Below are 19,508 nucleotides of genomic sequence, written 5' to 3'. Positions count from 1 at the left end.
ATCGCATATTAACGTATTTTCATATCAGAGAAAAGTTCATATGGCTAGTGGACGAAGTATTGCAACAGCCTCATCGATTCTAAAACAATAATAATGATATCAGAATAATAAAGGTGTAGCCATGGCTGTATGATCAAATGTTCGTGATCATGCACTTCTGGGTTGATCAATGTAGATATGTGCATAAGAGGATGTAAATGTGTGTATATAAGTGTGTGTTTAGATTTCTGTTGTTTAAAAATAATTACGAAGGTCGATACGTTCGAACACCCTATTGAAGTGGGTGTACCAGAATGATCGCAATAGCCAGCTGTTTTCTTTGTTTCATAAGGCTCAACCAATGTTTTTATGTTCATAATTTCTTATGATCAAATGAGTTATCTCCTTTTACTCATTGGTAAATCTAATCAATATATATGATACGCTATACATGAACAATATATATTTAATATGCAACATGCATTTGTATTTACACTTATTTCACTATTACTTATTCTACTTCATATATTTCGTTATATTTCACTATTAACTTTTTCACTGCATGCATGTATTTCTCGATTTAATCAAAGTAAAAATTTTAAAATGGGGGTGGGGTTATAAAAAAAACGGATATAATTTGAAATTATTGTTTGTTGCTGTTTGTTCCTTCTCGAGCCATTCCTGGCTCATAAGGGCCGGTTTCCTGGTTTCATTAGCATATAGGTTACCCACCTGGACGGGACGCCGGACTGTCACAGATGAGCTGCTAGATGCAGGAGGAAAGAGAGAGAGAATGTTGTGGCAAAAGAGTCAGCAGAAGTTCGCCATTATCTTCTACCGGAGCCGCGTAGATCTTAGGTGCTTCGCTCATAAACACATACATCACCCAGTATGAAATTCGAACCAGCGATCCCTCTACTGTGAGTCCGCTGCTCTAACCACTAGGCCATGTGCCTCCATATGATTTGAAATTGCAGACTGAATATTTAGGAGGCTAAGATGTGTTGGTGCCTTCTCATGTCTATACAAGAAATATTGTTCTTTAAAAACTTATGCAGTGAATGTGAACAATATTCCCCGATTATCGCGGGTGTTACGTTCCCAAAACCCCGCGATAGGTGAGAATCTGCGAAGTAGAAACAGTGCTGTACTGTGTATTTTTTAAATTATTTTTATAATTTGTATATATTTATTTTATTATAAATACAAAACAACATCACGGAGGAATCGACGTAAGCTTAAATAATAAACCGCGATAGGTGAACCGCGTTATGGCGAGAGACTACAGTAGTGCTTATGTACGTTTGTAGCCTTTGCACGTAACGTGACAAACATGTTGTAAATGCGCAGCTTTTGCATAAATTAAAGCTGCTGTCCGTTGAAAACCTTCAGAAAACGTACGTAACCTCTCTGTAAGATCATGTGCCCATGTGTAAATATGCATATACTTTGATAGTTTATGTATGATACATATATATGTATGTATGTATGTATGTATTGGGTTGTCCAGAAAGTTCATGCCGATTTTTAAAGGAAAGAAAAAGGTCAATAAATACTTGCCATTATATTTTTAATCAACCAAATATGAACCATTTTGTGGCACAATGTGTCTCCATCTTTCCTTTAACTTGAAAATACCCTCTTCCCAGAATTGAGGTGGTTTCATGGCAAAGAATTCATCAAGGTATCTTTTTACGTCATCCAAGGAATTGAAATTTTTACCACTAAGACTATTCTGCAGAGACTTGAATAAGTGGAAATCCGAGGGAGCAATATCTAGTGAATATGGAGGGCGGGGTAACACATCCCAGCCGAGCTGCAGCAATTTTTGTCTGGTTCCCAAAGAAAAGAACGGTCTTGCATTATCATATTGGAAAACAACACCCTTCCTGTTGGCCAATTCTGGACGTTTCTCTTGAATTGCTGCTTTTAACTCGTCCAGTTGTGAGCAGTATTTCTCAGAATTAATTGTCTGGTTACTTGGGAGAAACTCATAATAGTACAGAATTCCTTTCCAATCCCACCAGACACAAAGCAAGACTTTTTTAGGGTGAAGACCCGCTTTTGGGGTGGCTAAGGGTGGCTCATGTCGCTTACTCCAGGATCGCTTTCTCTGAACATTTTGGTAGATAATCCATTTCTCATCACCTGTCACAATTTGCTTTTAAAAAAGTGCATTTTCATTCCGTTTATAAAGCGAATCACAGATGGAAATGCGATCCAAAAGGTTCTTCTCACTCAACTCATGTGGTACCCAAACATCGTAGCGATTTGTGTACCCAAGCTTTACCAGGTGCTCATGAACGACGGATCTTGATAGGCTGAGGCTTTCTGTCAATTCTCGGGTTGTGCAATGTGGGTTATTCTCAATTAATGACTTGATTTCGTCATCATCTGTAGTGGATGGTCTGTCTGATCGCTCTTTATCAATAAGGCTACAATCTCCAGCTCAGAACCTTGCGAACCACTTCCGTACAGTTCTTTCGGATAAACAAACATCACCGTAAACTGTACATATTTTTTTAGTTGCTTGTGAGGCATTTTTCCCGTTACGGAAAAAGAAAAGCATCAAGTGCCGAAAATGAACTTTCTTGTCTTCCATTTTAAAGGGTTACAAAATTAACACAGGTTATAGGAACATAAACCTTCTTCCACGAAAAGATAGCTTAAACTGTGCTCTAAATGGAGATGTAGTCAAATCCTATTTTATGGACTCAACCATGTTCTAAAATAAGGTCAGCTACTATAAATCGGCACGAACTTTCCAGACAACCCAATACATTTGTGAAATTAGATAGAGCATTTATTATAGAAAATAACATAATGTAGAATAACGAGTGGATCATTGACTACAACATATTGTGCATACTAAAAGTAATAAAATCTGTACAATATTTAGAGAATGATAAATATAATTTTCATATTTTCCTGTTATTTTGAGTTTTTTTTTTTTTTCACATTTTCACACTCTAATTACTAACTTTCGTCGTGTACAATATTTCAGCAATAACTCCAACTGGAAAAATCGAATATTCATACATGGAAATCATAATGTAATACTCAAAAAGTTTAGCAAAGTGACCCCCGTCTTTATCGTCGGCTCATGTACTCTAGCAGCATTATATACGTAGTAATTACTTTATGATATTTACAAATATCTAGAACATATCTAGAACTTTATGATATTTACAAATATCCAGAAGTCTTTTTTTTATTTCGAATGGCATTGTATGTTGATTTTGCGACGTCATGTCGCATAGGGAAGTAGAGCCTTGACAACATTCTTGGGCAGCTGCTAACCATATGTGTGGTGTCTTCTATGGAAATATGACTTAATCTTGAAACTATTAGATATTTCGTAGCAATCTCCTGTTCTTGGATTGCAAATGCATAGCCTTCGAAATGTGATGTGATGTCGCGGCCACGAGTCCAATATTACTATTCTCTTCAAGTCTTCGAGAAACATACCCATGCATAATCTTGTTTTGGCATGCTGAGCGTTTCACATCCAGGTCTTTTTTGACGTTCGACTGTTTTGGGGCTGTATGGAAGGTTATAGGAAAGAGAGTGCTTCATGAAGCTCACCGCTGACACGTAAGATATTGTTCTCTTCGTTTTTCAGCACTAAATTTGTTTTGTTGTTGTTGGCAGGTGCTGTGTGTTCTTGTTGCACAAGCGCAACATATTTTTTATATCATAAAGTGTGGAAGAGCCAAAGTTGTGTAACTTGTACAAACGTTTTACAAACACAATGCTGTAAAGTTTTCCAAAGTTTCAACTTTTCCTTTAATGGTCTGTGTCCGGTTTTGCGCGTTACAAGATAGGAAACATTTTCTTTATTCATTGGAAACAGGGTTGGGTATAAAAGTGATCTGATTATAATGATAAATGGAAAACAAAAACATGTTGGAATTCCTTGTCTGTGTTTGTAAGTAAAGCCAAAAATATTTTTATGCAGTTAACAATGCCACCAAAAATTTGCAGCAGGTTGAAACAACGCCAGGGAGAACTGATGTCAGAATGATGATGGAACCGGATTGGTGATTGCCAAATTAATTGTCGATAGGCAACCTGTATAACGTATGTGAGAGAGAGAGAGAGAGAGAGAAAGAGAGAGAGAGAGAAAGAGAGAGAGAGAGAAAGAGAGAGAGAGAGAAAGAGAGAGAGAGAGGAGAAGGAAAGAGAAAGAGATATAAGCGAGAGAGGGAGGAGAGAAAGAGAGAAAGAGGGAGGGAGAAAAGGAGATAGCGTGTGAGTCAAATTATATCATAGACAAGCCATTTTAGCTATTTAAGAAAATACAATAATGTTATATACATGTCTCGCTTTTTCTATTATGAAATGTCAGAAAGGTTCGATGCTTTTCTGTAACATAGCCACTGATTCTACTGCATGCATGAGATACAGTGGAAATATTTCATTGACAAGGTAAAATACGCCAAAAGTTTTTGATATTTCATGGTTGAACACAAGAGGTAAATAAAATAAATGTATACAACACCTTTTCCGTGTTGTGAAATTGCTAAATGATCTTTCAACAATGAAATTGCTTCAGTTCAATATAGACTACACGTCAGGTTACTAGTCAGACACGAAGTACACATACAAAGATGCCCGAACACATGCGCACGCGCGCACATACTCATACGCGCGCAAAACATACACACAAGCACACATGTATATGTATATAGGTCAATTTATATTTGCATACATCGGACAAACGGGACGCCGCTCGGCTGACCGGTTCGCGGAACACCTCCGAGACATCCGATTTGGCAATGACACCCCGGTCTCGCGCCATTTCCGCTCTACCAGTCACTCTTTGCAACACCTGTATATGTTCGGATTGTCCTTGCACAGGAGCCATCCTGACTCCCGTTTGCGCCGTGAACAGGGATTAATCTTCTCTCTTCGCTCCTTTGCGCCACATGGGCTCAACTCTCCTCTCCTCTTCATCTAACCACCTCCCCTCTCCTCCTCCTCACACCTACTTCCTCCCACCCACCCACCTCTCCTCTCTTGCTCCGACTCCTACTTCTCTTCACTCCTACTCACCTTCCATCTTTTCTTCACTCCTACCCACCTTCTCTCCTCTCCCTTCATCGTCACCCCTCCCTCGTAACTCAACCCCACCCTACACAATCCAACTCCACCTTCCCTATCGATCCCATCCTACCCACCCCGTCCCTTACACCCACTCCCACATACTCACTCCTACCCTCAACCTCAGCCTACCCACATACCCAACCTCTACCCCCACCCTAAGCCTAACCCACACTCCACCCTTGCTTTCCCCACTCTCGCCTCCCCACCTCACAACACCATCACACACCACTACACCATACACCACCATACCACACAACATCACCACGCACACACTAGCACTGATCACTTCCCAGCCCCATATCCGCACACCTACACTTACACACACGCACACGTCAAGGTCACCAGCCCTCTTCCACACGCACATACTTACTCTCTTATACACACGCACGCGCACCTTCGTTTTGAGATCACCACTACTTTATTATCTTCCCTTCTTCCTAGCTCTCCTGTGTGACCCCTATGTCCGGCATTAGCCATGATAGATCACTAGCCACTAGACATTCTTGCCTTTCTCTCCTTGTTTCTTTCTGTGTTCCTTTCTGTGGAAGAGCGTAGGCTCGAAACGTTAAAGACTTTTTTCACTTCCCGAGCGTTAAACTAATACATCTGTTTGTTGTCTACGCCACCTGTGAATTCTCCCCATATATATATATATATATATATATATATATAATAGAAATATGTTACAAAAACAAAATAGAAATTGCACGTGGAAATGTAAGGGGAACGTAAGAAGAAAAAGTAAAGGCTTTTTATGAAAATTAACGATAGATATATACAATTAGATGAACTGAGGTAGGAATAAAAGTAATAAAAGTTATTATTGTGAATTGTTAAAGAGTTTCAAAAGCATACCGGTTTCGTAAAGTTACTAATCATTGCTTTGAATGCATACCGATTACTGAAAGGTGTCAGGTCTACTAGTCCCTGAGTAAAAAGATTGTGTAAGGGAGGTAAGTAGTTCTGGATTTGGCGCAATTAGGGTAGATATAGATCTGTAATGTGAATGGTGTATGGGAATGTATAGGGGTCAGAGGTATTAATTGAAAGGTTAGTAGTGTTCTATGTTATGTTATGTGTTCATATTTAGTTGTGGAAGATATTTATTGATGAAAGTTGCCTCTGTATTTATTCTTTGTTGTATTGTGGTGTTCTGTGAACATTGATAGAAGGGAAAAATTAGGAAATTAAGATTAAGATTCCTCGCACACCTTTCTATGTGTCCACTGACCTGTATCTGTCTGTATTGTGGGTGGCGGATTTATTCTTTGTGGAGAGTGGTTCTTCGACGGAGTGATATTCCTGCTTGGCCAATATAATTATTACCACATCCTAAGCATGTAATGGCATAGATTAGATTTCCCGAGGCACAAGTGAAATTTGATTTAATCTTAAATATTTCACTTTGTTTAAAGTGGAACTCTGAACCCTCCAAAAGGTGGGGGCAAGTACCACAGTTAGGTCGACCACATTTTTTCACTTTTGGTTCTGTTGTTAATGGATATAGTCTTGCGCTGGTTAATATTTTTTTCAACGATTTAGGTCGCATTTTGCTTTTGATAATTTTGTGAGCCTAAAATTTTGTTCAATGTTTTATCTCTTGTGAGGATGGGTAGATTTTGGATGATAATATTGAAGTCTTCGTTGTTTCTAGGGTTGTGTGTGGAGATGTATGGGAGTATTTTTAAGTCTGGTGTAGTATTTCAGTTGACTTCCCTTAATGTTCGTATATCTATTTCCTTAGCTCGTTTAATGCCATCATTTATTAATGGTATTGGGTAATGTCTTTTGATTAGTATTGATCTGAATTCAAGGAGTCTTCGTTCACGAGTATAGGTGTCCGAAACTATGGTACAGATTCTTTTCGCTAGATTATAAAGTATATTAATTTTTATGTGTTTGGGGTGGCATGAGTTGAATAATAGGTATTGTTTAGAATCTGTGGGTTTATAGAAGATGTCTGTTTCGATGTGGTTATTGACTATTTTAATTAGGTTGTCAAGAAAAGAGAGTTGTTTACTGCTGTGCTCCATGGTGAATTGTATGTTGCTATTAATATTGTTAAGCATTATTTTGAAATCGAGGAGTTTGTCCATGCTGTCTTTCCAAAGTATAAAGCAATCGTCCAAATACCTCTTCCAGTTCTCCTTTAAATAGCAATGAAAAGAGGTGCCATATTTTTGTAGTGATGATTGATATATTTTAAGCTCTAGGTTACAAGGTTCGCAATCAGTGGAGCAGCTCGGGTTCCCATTGCAATTCCACATTTTTGTATCTACTGTATCTACTGTATCTACTGTATCGAACATGAAATAGTTGTTCAGTCGGGTGAATTTGAGTGCTGCGATTATGAATGTGGTTGATGCGTTGATCTCTTGTGGGTATGTTTCTAGCCAGAAGGTGATCGCTTCTATACCATAACCTTGTGGGATATTGGTGTACAAATTCAACACATCGAATGATACTAACAGAGTTCCTTCATTTATTGTCTTCAGGAGGTGTTTAAGCGAATCTAAGTCATCCTTAATGAAGCTTTTCACATATTTTAGAAATGGTTTGAGGAAGTTACTCAAACGGTGGGTTTCACTACCAGGGCTAGCAATGATGGGTCTCTATTTGAGTTCAGTGTATATATATATATATATATATATATATATATATATATATATATATATATATATATATATATATATATATATATATATAACGAAAAGGAAAAGGGATTTTAAATCTGGATATGCACTTTACGAGCAATCTGGTAAAATCCAGGCTTAGCTAACCCTGTCGAATGATAGGACGCCTTTAGAATTGTTTAGAATAGACAATTAAATTGTATTTCCTTCGATTAGTAAATCTTGAGTCCGCTTCAAAGTATTTCATGTAGAATACTGAATATATCATCAAGACAAAATAATGAAGAACGATGAGCAAAACATTCGTATAAGTTAGTTATTAAAAATCATTTTCTTCATATTGCATTCCAACAGGTGTTTCTGCTGAATAAGTGTCTTTGGTTCCTTTGATATAACAGTTTTGTGTATTTAATGGATCTAAAGTTTCACTATCTGTAGGCAAACTGCATAATGGGAAGGCGAGTAGAAGAGACCTAATAGTTGGACAGTGGTGCAGAAAACCATTAATATGTGTATTCGAAGGACTGTTGAAGGTCAGATTGACATATAAAATTGGCTTGCTATAGTACGAACGAATCTTGTGGCCAAAAATGAAACATCGAATTAGCAGAAAACTATAGGCCCATTGCTTGTCTAAATGTTATGTACAAATGTACTCTAGTCAACATAGTGACTGATGAACAGGCAGATGGAATGAAGGGAGTGTTGAGATATACCGAACAACTTTTGAGAAACAAAGAGGTACTGTCTGAAGTCTGAAAACATCGTAGACGCCTTGCGAGAGTATGGTTTGACTATGAGAAGACATTCACCTCTCTTCCCCACTCGTGGCTGCTGAAGTATCTACATTTAGCGAGGTACCTGCTACCTTATTTGCTGCCATTGTGAGGCGCACATGGATGATAGAATCACCATACCTTGCCAAAGTACCAGCTGCTATAGTGAATTCTATTGAAAGACTGGCAACCATTAAAGCAACAAATTGAATTAAGCTATCAACCAGGCATATTCCCGAGTAATAGTTTATCTGTTGTGTTGTTTGTGCTGGCATTGAACCCCTTGTTAGCTCTGTTAATAAAATGCCAAGACATGCTGGGATATGCAGAAAAGAATAAAATTAAATATCACCTACACATTTCTTGTTGATGATCTAAAGTTATATTGGTAACATGAACAACATCAAGAAACAATTAGAACTAGTCACAAAATTTTCACAGGACATTGGGATGTAGTTTAGTCAAGATAGATGTGTATACATGATAATCAATTGAGGAAGGATTGTCGACCAGATATGTACATCGATAAGAATGTGCATATGTTGATGTTGTGACTTAAGCCAGGATAACAAAAGAGTATTTCTGTAGACCCTAGAAAATACAGAACTCAGAGTTGTATGCATTTAACAAGACCTTGTCTTACAATGCCTTTGCAGTACCACTGCTAGTACTAACATTTGGTATATTGACCTGGACACTTGATGAGATCTGCAGCCTGGGCATCAAAACCAGAAAAATATTGACCTCCACTAGCAACTTTCACAACGGCGACACCGATAGGATTTATGTGAGGTAAAGAAATGGCCTTTGAGGTATACAGTCAGTTCAAACAGCATTTGAATGTCACATTGCATCAATCAAACAACTCCTACTGAACAAGAAATAAAGAAACGAGTACATTAAATGCATACTCAAAAGTGAGAGCAAAAGAGAGGGAAGAACTGCTGAGAAGGTACTCTGAGAATACAACAGTCTCATACGACCCTAAGGAGGTTGGGCCTAGCCTACCTAACAAAAGCTTGGGAGAGAAGCACGCATCATACCAAAAACAATATATGGGTCCATGCCCCGTAACTTACAGGATAACAGCAGCATTGACAGGAAGAGTAGCCTCTCATGAACCTGTGATAGATATATTACACCCCACCTAAGAATAGGAGGTAGCTATTAAATACTTGATTAACAAGAGAGACAAAGATACCACTCAACCTTTACGTTATGATAGAATATCGACTATGCTATACCAGTGTGGAAGATATAGCCCACATCATCAGCACCTGCCCCAAAATTTCAATGAGATACTTCCTGCCCTTGAGGCATGATATAGTTGCAAAGTCTATTTACAAATCTATCCGTTGAAAAGGTTATCCTGATGTATACATCAAAGGTATGTCAGAATCAGAATGCATTCACACCGTTAAAAGCAAGGAATACTGGTGGAACGTTCCAATAAAAATAGCAATTCGGTGCTAACATAACAGACTTCATATTGTTCTATGGGACAGGGAAGCCAAGTCACGCACTGTAGCCGGGGTCAACTGCCGAGCAGATGTGAATGTACCATTAAAAGTCCAGGAAAAGAGAACTTATGCGAAACTTACCATTCTTGTACCATGACTATGAATTCTCATTTGGACCTATCATCATAGGTGCATTCAGCTATATATTTATAGCGTTACACAAAAATCTAGAAATATTAGGCTTTTTCACCAAATCCACTCAGTTTCAACTACCTGAAGAAGAAATTAACTAAAACTCGAATAAAAACGTACTAACATACATACATACACACACACACGCACGCCACTAAACATCTTTACGCAATGCAGTTCCACAGTTTTAATTATAAATTTCATATTCACAGATGTATGCATATAAGTCGCAAACACACATGAATTCAATACACATCAATCATATTTTATAAGCACATACATAGAAAAACACACAATATATACGAACACATATAAATATGCAAATATATGGAAGTGCGATATGTAGGTTGTGCAGGTGCATGTTTGTTTGCGTCTATTGTAGCGTGCAATATTGGTAGGGATATTATCTAAGCAGGAGTAGCTCACCTTGACGTTATGTGGGTTGAAAAGCTTATAGAACTTGTGATCTCTGGGGAAATGCTTCTAAATCAACGACAGGAAACTCATAACCATGCTGGTGGAAATTTCTTGGTTAAATGGAGGGTTGAATCAGATTATCTTTATCTTTCTGATCCTCTCTGGATGCAGCGGGAAAGCTTGGGGTTCCTCCATATATGTTAACTTCTCGGAAAATCCACTCCACGCTAATGCGTCAATTTAGATCTCCCTATCGGTTGAAAGTTTCGGTATTCTTTTGCTAACGTCTGATACTAGCTTTCTAATTACTGCTGTGATGGGGGGATATTCGACCTTCTGTGAATGTGTACAGTTTTATCATAGTACTTGCCCGTTTTCAGGTCTAGCGTTACGTCTGGGTGGTAGACTGTAGTCAAGTTCGTGTTGTTTAATAATATATATATATTCATGTATGTATTATGTTTGTATATATGTATACATAAATATATATATATGGAGAATATGGAGGGTTTAGTTCACTGATGATCTAAACCAATAGGTATGTTGCATAAGTGCTATAATTGGTCATCCATTAGGTTCCAAGTTCTCAGTTGAGGCTGGAGCTAGGGATCCGTAGTAGGCTTCCGAGTGAGCAGGCATATACGGAAGGAAAAAGAAAAAACCAAGGCAGGACAAGTATCTCAGGTCATTTGGAGTATTTAATTAGAGTAAGGTGAATCAAAAAGGGCGAAGTAGAAGTAGTTAATGTCTTACAGCTGTTTGGTAGATATCCCAAGTGGCGGGTAAACATTCCCATACATTGGGTATTCTGTCATCAGAAACAAAGTGTGTATGCAGTAAAGTTCTCGACAGAGAATAGAAGAATAAAGTTCACAGTTCATCTTGTTTCAGAAGGTATGGAGTTTCGTAAAAGTATAGACTCTTAATATAACCACGGGTAAATCCAGGCAGTATTTTGAATGATTCATTCAGATTAAAGGAATAGATCGGGTAGTTAGCGTGTGAGAGAAAAAAATATTATACTTAAGGAGCTATACTTCTATCTACTGCTTTATTCTTCTATATACTGTGAATTCTGTCTGGAACTTTTCTGCATACACACCTTATCTCTGATGACGGGATACCCAGTGTATAGAAATGTTTACCCATCACCTTGGATATCCCAGAAACAGCTGTAAGGCATTAATTACTTCTACTTCTTTTTTCATTCACCTTACCCTAATTAAATACTCTAGATCACCTGCGATTCTCGTCCTGCCTTGGCTTTGTTTTCCTTTTTCCTATGATATACATGTGTGTGTGTGTGTGTGTGTGTGTGTGTGTGTGTGTGTGTGTGTGTGTGTGTGTGTGTGTGTGTGTGTGTGTGTGTGTGTGTGTGTACAGAAGGTTCCGAGCGACCTTCTTTGTTAGGCATCGTTTGAACAATGCCTAACAAAGCGGGTTACTCGGAATCTTCTACATTGGTTCAAACTTACCGGATGAAAGCCGATTTTTTTCGTGATGTAATCGATCTATTCATCAATAAAAAATGCTCCTTAAATAGCTGTTATGAACCTTTAAAATCCATTTGCTTCTTATTTTATACAAACGCGATACCGAGAACGATCCGTATGTTGGACCTATAGTTTGCATTGGATCGTAAACTTCTCTGCGTGTGTGTCTGTCTGTGTGGTTGTGTGTTTGTGTGTGTGCGTGTGTGCGTGCGTGCGTGTGTGCGCGAGTGTATGTGTGTGTGAGTGAGTGTATTCGTATATATACGCGTATATTGTGTTATAGATACATGATACCTTGACGTACATGAGTAACTCGAGTTTTTCTCGGAGTCCTAAACGTTAAAATACCTAGATTCTAATGAATCCTACAAATGATTATTTGTGTGTGAATGTGTTTCTGTATACATACATACATATATACATTCAGTTTTATATTTAGTATTCTTCGTTTTTGCTTTGTTGTCTATCTGTGTGTGTGTGTGTGTGTGTGTGTGTGTGTGTGTGTGTGTGTGTGTGTGTGTGTGCACATGCCCACAAACTCACACAGATAACACGAGTAAAATTATGAGGTAAAGAGGAGACAAAAAGATAAATACACAGAATCTAAAGGGCGAATGCACCAGCCTGAAAAGCATAGAATTATAAAGCATGAAAAACGAAACAAAACAAGGCAAAACCAAACAAAAAGACAAGAAAAACAATTCGGAACGGTCACTATGAAGACAGATACGTCAAGTGAAGAAACAGCATAGAGCCTGAGGTTTCAAGTGATTCTTTGTGTTGCAAGATTCCTGATATGAAATTGTGTATTGAAACAAATGCCGTTATATTTCAGAGTGGTCATTCTTGTTTTCTTTTGCCAAAGAAACACACACTATATACTCGTTCTTCACTCGTTTATCACTGTTCTTATTTTATCTTATGTCCATTGTCCAGAAATTCAAATTTAATAATAAAATATACGCCCAAGAGGAAGGTGCAGCCATCGGTGACAGTATCGCTGGCGATGTGGCTTAGCTATTTATAATATGGTAGGATAGGAGACTCAAAGACTGATTAACAGAAAACTCCATCATCCTAACCATGTACTCCCGCTATGTGGGTGATATCAACATAGTGGCCAAAGCACCCCGCTCAAGATAATATCGATGAACAAGAAGCTAACATTATGGAGAGCCTTCATCAAATACCTAACTCCATCCACCAGAGTATCAAAGTAACAAGCACCCTAACCATAGGTTACTGGTCTTAGACACAGAACTCTGGCGGGAAACCAAGAATAGTATGGTCCAGATCCTTTATTTCCCTTATGCCAAACCCATGGACTCTAAATGCTTTGTCCACAAGAACGCAGCTATTGCGGACAACGCCAAATCTATTGTTCTAATAATGGACTTGGTGAGAGTGATGAGGAATGTGTCCCGCATGTGCGACCCTGTGGAATTGGAAAGACACATACAACACTTCATCCACTGCATGTGATTCTCTGGCTACAACCAAAGAAACAGGATTAGAGTGTACAAAGGAGCCAGGGCTAGGTACAAGGCCATCATAGAGAGTGATGCAAATGGGATCTGCCAGCTATACAAGAGTAAATCCTGAAACAACAAGAAAAGGATCATGAAAAAGATAGATAAGGCCAACTCATGGTATGACAACAAAAAATACCAAAGTGTCATGTTCGTTGATGCTACCACCGGTGGCGAACTAGCATACTTTTTTAGAAAAGCATTACATAAGGTAAATCTACGGATTAAAGTAATAGAAAGGCCTGGAACCCCCATAAAATCTCTGATGTGTAAAACATATCCCTTCGATAGGTCCCCATGTACGGAGAACAGTTGTATAGTATGAACCCACTAGTTAACTGTAAGATTAGGAATGTAGTTTATAGCTTACGGCGTGCTGAAGGGCGGTGCAGAAACAAGACAACTTACATAGGGGAGACGACACGCAGTATAGGGCAGCGAATAGGCGAACACTGGCGGGGGTTCGAAGAGAAGAAAAGCTCGTCTGTGCTCTACCAACATGCTCAAGTACAACATAGAGGCTCGGTTTAAAATATAGAGGTTAAGGTATTATCAACGCATAGAACTGACACGACACTTAGATGACAGAAGCCACACACATAGTAATAGACAGACCAAGCCTCAATAGAAAACACGAATGGAACAATAACAGCCCTACCACCACACCACGCAACACGACAACTAAAACAGAAGGGGAAAAACAGCTACAAACGGTGTAATACACACACAAAACAAACATGCTCATACCTATGATAAATATAAGAAATAGAGGTTCATAGGCAATAAAAAAATAAAATAAAGAAACTTCTATAAAGTGTACGGATAGAAACAACATAGTAAGCAAGCCCATATACACACACAAACACACATTCACTAACTTCACTAACGGCCGCAACAACAACACGAACACCAACAACCACGATGGCAGCAGCGTGAGCGAACACACAGACACAGAGGGATACAAGAATATCGAAAGTAAGAGTCAAGTACACATGCGAAACACATAGACATGCGTACGCACGCACGCACACACACACATATACACATACACACATTGTTATTACAGAAGCATCCGCATGCGCAGATAAGGAAACACACCATAGAAGGACAGAATGGCCTAAGCGGAGCAGGAGGATACACGTGGATAAAAGGGTCACTGAAGAGGTCATATAAGTGTGACGAAAGCTTTCCGAACTGATATATATATAGTGCGTATGTTTATTTGGCAAAAGAAAAAGAATGACTATTCCGAAACATATATGTATATGTATATATATATATATACATGTGTGTGTGTGTGTGTGTGTGTGTGTGTGTGTGTGTGTGTGTGTGTGTGCATACATACATACATACTTACATAGATATATATATATATATATATATATATATATATATATATATATATATATATATATACTAGAGTAAACACATAGATATGAAACAAGGTGGGAAAAAATAGTACTCGAAAAATGGAGGTAGAGCAATATGCTTTATTATTAAAGCTACAAAAACATCACAAAAACTGCTTCTCAGAGTTTCACATTCCCGTTCGTCGGACAGTTTTGACTGAGAATCAAAACTGTTCAATGAACGGGAACGTGAAACTCTGAGTAGAAGTTTTTTGTGATGTTTGTGATAATTTTGTAGCTTTAATGATAAAGTGTGTGTATATATATATATATGTGTGTGTGTGTGTGTGTGTGTGTGTGTGTGTGTGTGTGTGTGTGTGTGTGTGTGTGTGTGTGTGTGTGTGTGTGTGTGTGTGCGTGTATGTATGTATATAAGTTTGAAAAGTAGCACACGAGTTGATATGTTTAAGGAAAATAAGACAAGGTGGAAAATGTTAAAATAATTTTATCATGAAATACATTTTGTAACGGTTAGAACCGGTTTCAGCCTTTTCGACTTTTTCAACTAAGAGTAAAACAAAAGTAGATATTAATTAAGAAGGAAAACAATTAGATTGAAGACAAAATTAAATGAAATGTTTTGTAAATATTTCCATAGTCTTCAAACAGGTGGGACATTTTCCCTTATTCTGTCCCTCTCTCTCTCTCTTTTCCTTTGTGAAGGCTCGGTAGTGTTTAGGGGCGCAGAAAAAAACCATAAACACTATTTTTTCAGATTGTTTCACTTTGCACCCATATTTTTTCACTCTGCGCTATAAACACTATTTTTCCAGATTTGCTACTACCTACCAAGCCTTCACAAAAGAAAAGAGAGAGAGAGAGAGAGAGAGAGAGAGAGAGAGAGAGAGAGAGAGAGAGAGAGAGAGAGAGAGAGAGAGACAGGAAAAAGAAAAATGTCCTACGTATTTGAAGACTATGGAAATATCTAGGAAACATTTCGTTTAATTCTTTCTTCAATTTAATTGTTTTTCTTCTTAATTAATATCCACTTTTGTTTTACGCTTAATTGAATAAGTCGAAAACCGGTACTAACCGTTACAAAATGAATTTCATGATAAAATTATTTTAGCATTTTCTACTGTGTTTTATTTTCCTGATTATATATATATATATATATATATATATATATATATATATATATATATACACGACGCGCTTCGTTTAGTTTCCGTCTACCAAATTCACTCACAAGGCTTTGGACAACACGAGACTATAGTAGAAGACACTTGCCCAAGGTACCACGCTGTGGGAGTGAACCCGGAACGATGTGACTGTGAAGATAGATAGATAGATAGATAGATAGATAGATAGATAGATAGATAGATAGATAGATAGATAGATAGATATTACCATAATATTGGGCTTTATCTATTTAAAATAACAGACCATTTTTCACTGCTTCCATAATGTATGTCTTAAAATTATTGAAGATCAAGTAATTTTACTAACTCAGATTCTTCTTAGCTCTTTTTAATTGATCATATTAAATTGTTTTACAATTTCTGCTGAAACCTTTCTATTCTGAAGTTGTTTATTATATTTATTTTCATTTGCTGAGAATTTGACTGTCTTGATATTTGAAATTCACTCTCGACATTCAAACGGGAGAATATGCACTAAAACATAAAAGAAAATATTTTTAACTGAAGCGTTAGTTTATAAAGAATGTTCTACTTGACAACTGAAGAACTAAAATAAAAAAATAAATTGAAAGAGAAGCGAAAAACCGTTAATAGAAACGACAAACATGAGTTTTTATAATCGTAAAAAAAATCAACGAAATCTAGGCCGTGCTAAAAGTAAACCATGGAAAACGAGGGCCGTGCAAATCGAAAGCCAGTTGCATAAAGTGTGAAAGGTTAATATTTCTAATACAACTTTGTCGTTTGATGATTATACAACGGATTCTTCATGGATACGGTAATATTTTGAAGCCTGAAGTAACGAAATACTACTCCGAACTACAAATAATATTTGAGTTACATTTCGTAGGCATTGAGTTCTGCATTTTTCATAGTTCAACCGTGTAGACATACACAGTGCTAACATCACACACACACACACACACATTACCGGTAGTCATGGTTGTGATCTTAGACCAGTTTGATTCGTCATGTAGTTACGAACTAGATCCCATTCATGACATCTTGCTCAAGTTTACTCTACAACAGGCTCAAGTTGACCAATACCTAATGATTGGTATTCACAAGTCAGAAACTTGGCCAAAACACACCGTGTGTGTGTGTGTGTGTGTGTGTGTGTGTGTGTGTGTGTGTGTGTGTGTGTGTGAGTGCATAACGCGCGAGCGCGCCTACATACATATTGGTAGAGAGACTGACAGACCGACAGACAGACAGACAGACAGATTGATTGTATGAGTGATAGATGAATATGCACTTGTATGCTGTGTCCGTGTTTATACGTTTACCACTGTCGAAGAACCAATGTTGTCTATATGTTGTATCCCCTTCCTCTCTCGTGACAGTCGTGCCACAATAAATGATTAATCACATAACTCCCATGCTCAAATCGCTCAAAACTCTTGAAGGCATTGTCCCATCATGCCCGCATTCCGATGGCAGAAACAAATATGATAATATAAATAATGCACACATGTAGAAATACATACATAAATCATAAAGTTTAAAGATCTTAATGTCTTTTGTTTTCCATGTAAAAAAAGAGATTCTGGAAATAAAGTTTAGAAAAGTCAGTAGTAGTCCTTTCTATAATAGGCAGAAGGCCTGAAATTCTTTGCGTGGTGGATAGTTGATTACATCAACCTCAGTACTTGACTGGTACTTAATTTATCGACCCCAAAAGGATGAAAGGTAAACTCGACTTCGGCGGATTTGGGACTCAGAACACAAAGATAGACGAAATATCGCTAAGCATTCTGCCCGGCGTGCAAACGATTCTGCCTGCTCGCCGCGTTAATAACAACAACAGTTGCAAAATTTGGCCCAATAATAATAATAATAACAACAACAACAACAACAACAATAATAATAATAATAATAATAATAATAATAATAATAACAACAACAATAACAGCAACAACAACAACAACAACAATAATAATAATGATAATAATAATAATAACAACAACAATAACAGCAACAACAACAACAATAATAATAATAATAATAATAATAATAATAATAATAATTAATTCGTTTTATTGGCCACAAGGGCTTAACAACAACAACAACAATGTCGACGACAACTACAACCGTAACAATCAGCAATCGTAGGTGTAGTAATGTTACTATTTTATGTAGACTGAAGAGAAACGGAAAACAGTAATATAGAGATGTATTGACGTTTTCTCCGTACAATTGTGGATATGTGGGTGTATGCATGTAAGCATACATATGCATACACGCACATAAATAGTGTGTATGTGCATATGTGTATGAGTGTGAATTTATAGATAGACAGACAGACAGACAGACAGACAGACAGACAGATAGATAGATAGATAGACAGACAGATAGATAGATAGATAGATAGATAGATAGATAGATAGGTGTTTTCCTATAATATTTAGCATATATATCACACACACACACATATATATGCGCGCACACGCGCAAGTGTGTGTGAGCGTGTGTACGTGTATGAGCATATGATTCAGAATTACAGCTACTGCTACAATATCGCATTCATAGCTGTGTCCAAAATCCCTGCAAGACTAACATCTCACCGATGCACCGGTTCCCATCCACAACATCAATGTTGCTACTATTACGAAACGCTTTTTCTGTTTTGTTTGTTTTTTTTTTTGTTTTTTTATGTATTCCTCTTACTCAGTATTTATGTCTTTCACTATTTCATTTCGACTCTTTTCTTTACGTTTCTTTTATTTACATTGTTTAGAATCCGTCCGATAGTTGTTCATTCGATCAGCTGAATCCATCTGTCATTCTGCTACGATACCGTGTAAACAGCTTTGCCGGCCTGTAAAGCATGGCCAATCAGTGCAATAATTTCTTTACTTTCGCTTTCAGAGTTAATTTCACAATTCATTTTGGCATTATTATTTTTATTTACCTTTGTATCGTGTTATAACATTCATTACCTGTGCAACTTATACAGAAAAGAAAAAAATAGGAGATACACAGAAAGGGCAGACAAAGTTTTTAAAGAATTCAAAAACAAACATAAAGATGGGCGTGAAATAAATAAGCTGATATATGAGCGGTAGATGTGTTTATAGACATGTTTATAATTGAAGAAAAAACAAGACTAGCAACATCTAGTGTTCGTCTCACAAAGACAGAAATTTAGAAAACACATATTCTTCAAAGACACTTGCAACGTCCTGTAAGCCAAATTTCGTTCCATTCTGCTTCTTCTCCACCCTCTTTCTTTCTCGCTCTCTCACTCCCTGTTCCTATGTCTTCATACATGTATATGTATGCTTCTGTGTGTATACATTCATGCCTCTCTCTCTCTCTCTCTCTCTCTCACTCTCTCCCTCTCACTCTCTCTCTCTCTCTCTCTCTCTCCTT

General features: G+C 37.5%; 1 long non-coding RNA gene across 1 annotated transcript in view; it reads right to left on the bottom strand.

Moving 5' to 3' along the window:
* The window catches only part of LOC149132039 (uncharacterized), a 148,207-nt gene that overhangs the window by 127,503 nt on the left and 1,196 nt on the right, over window positions 1-19,508 (bottom strand). The window lies entirely within an intron of this gene.

This window comes from Octopus bimaculoides, chromosome 18 (genome assembly GCF_046866305.1).
Source record: "Octopus bimaculoides isolate indiv1 chromosome 18, ASM4686630v1, whole genome shotgun sequence".
Lineage (NCBI taxonomy): Eukaryota > Metazoa > Mollusca > Cephalopoda > Octopoda > Octopodidae > Octopus > Octopus bimaculoides.
This window is presented reverse-complemented; position numbering and strand designations above follow the sequence as displayed.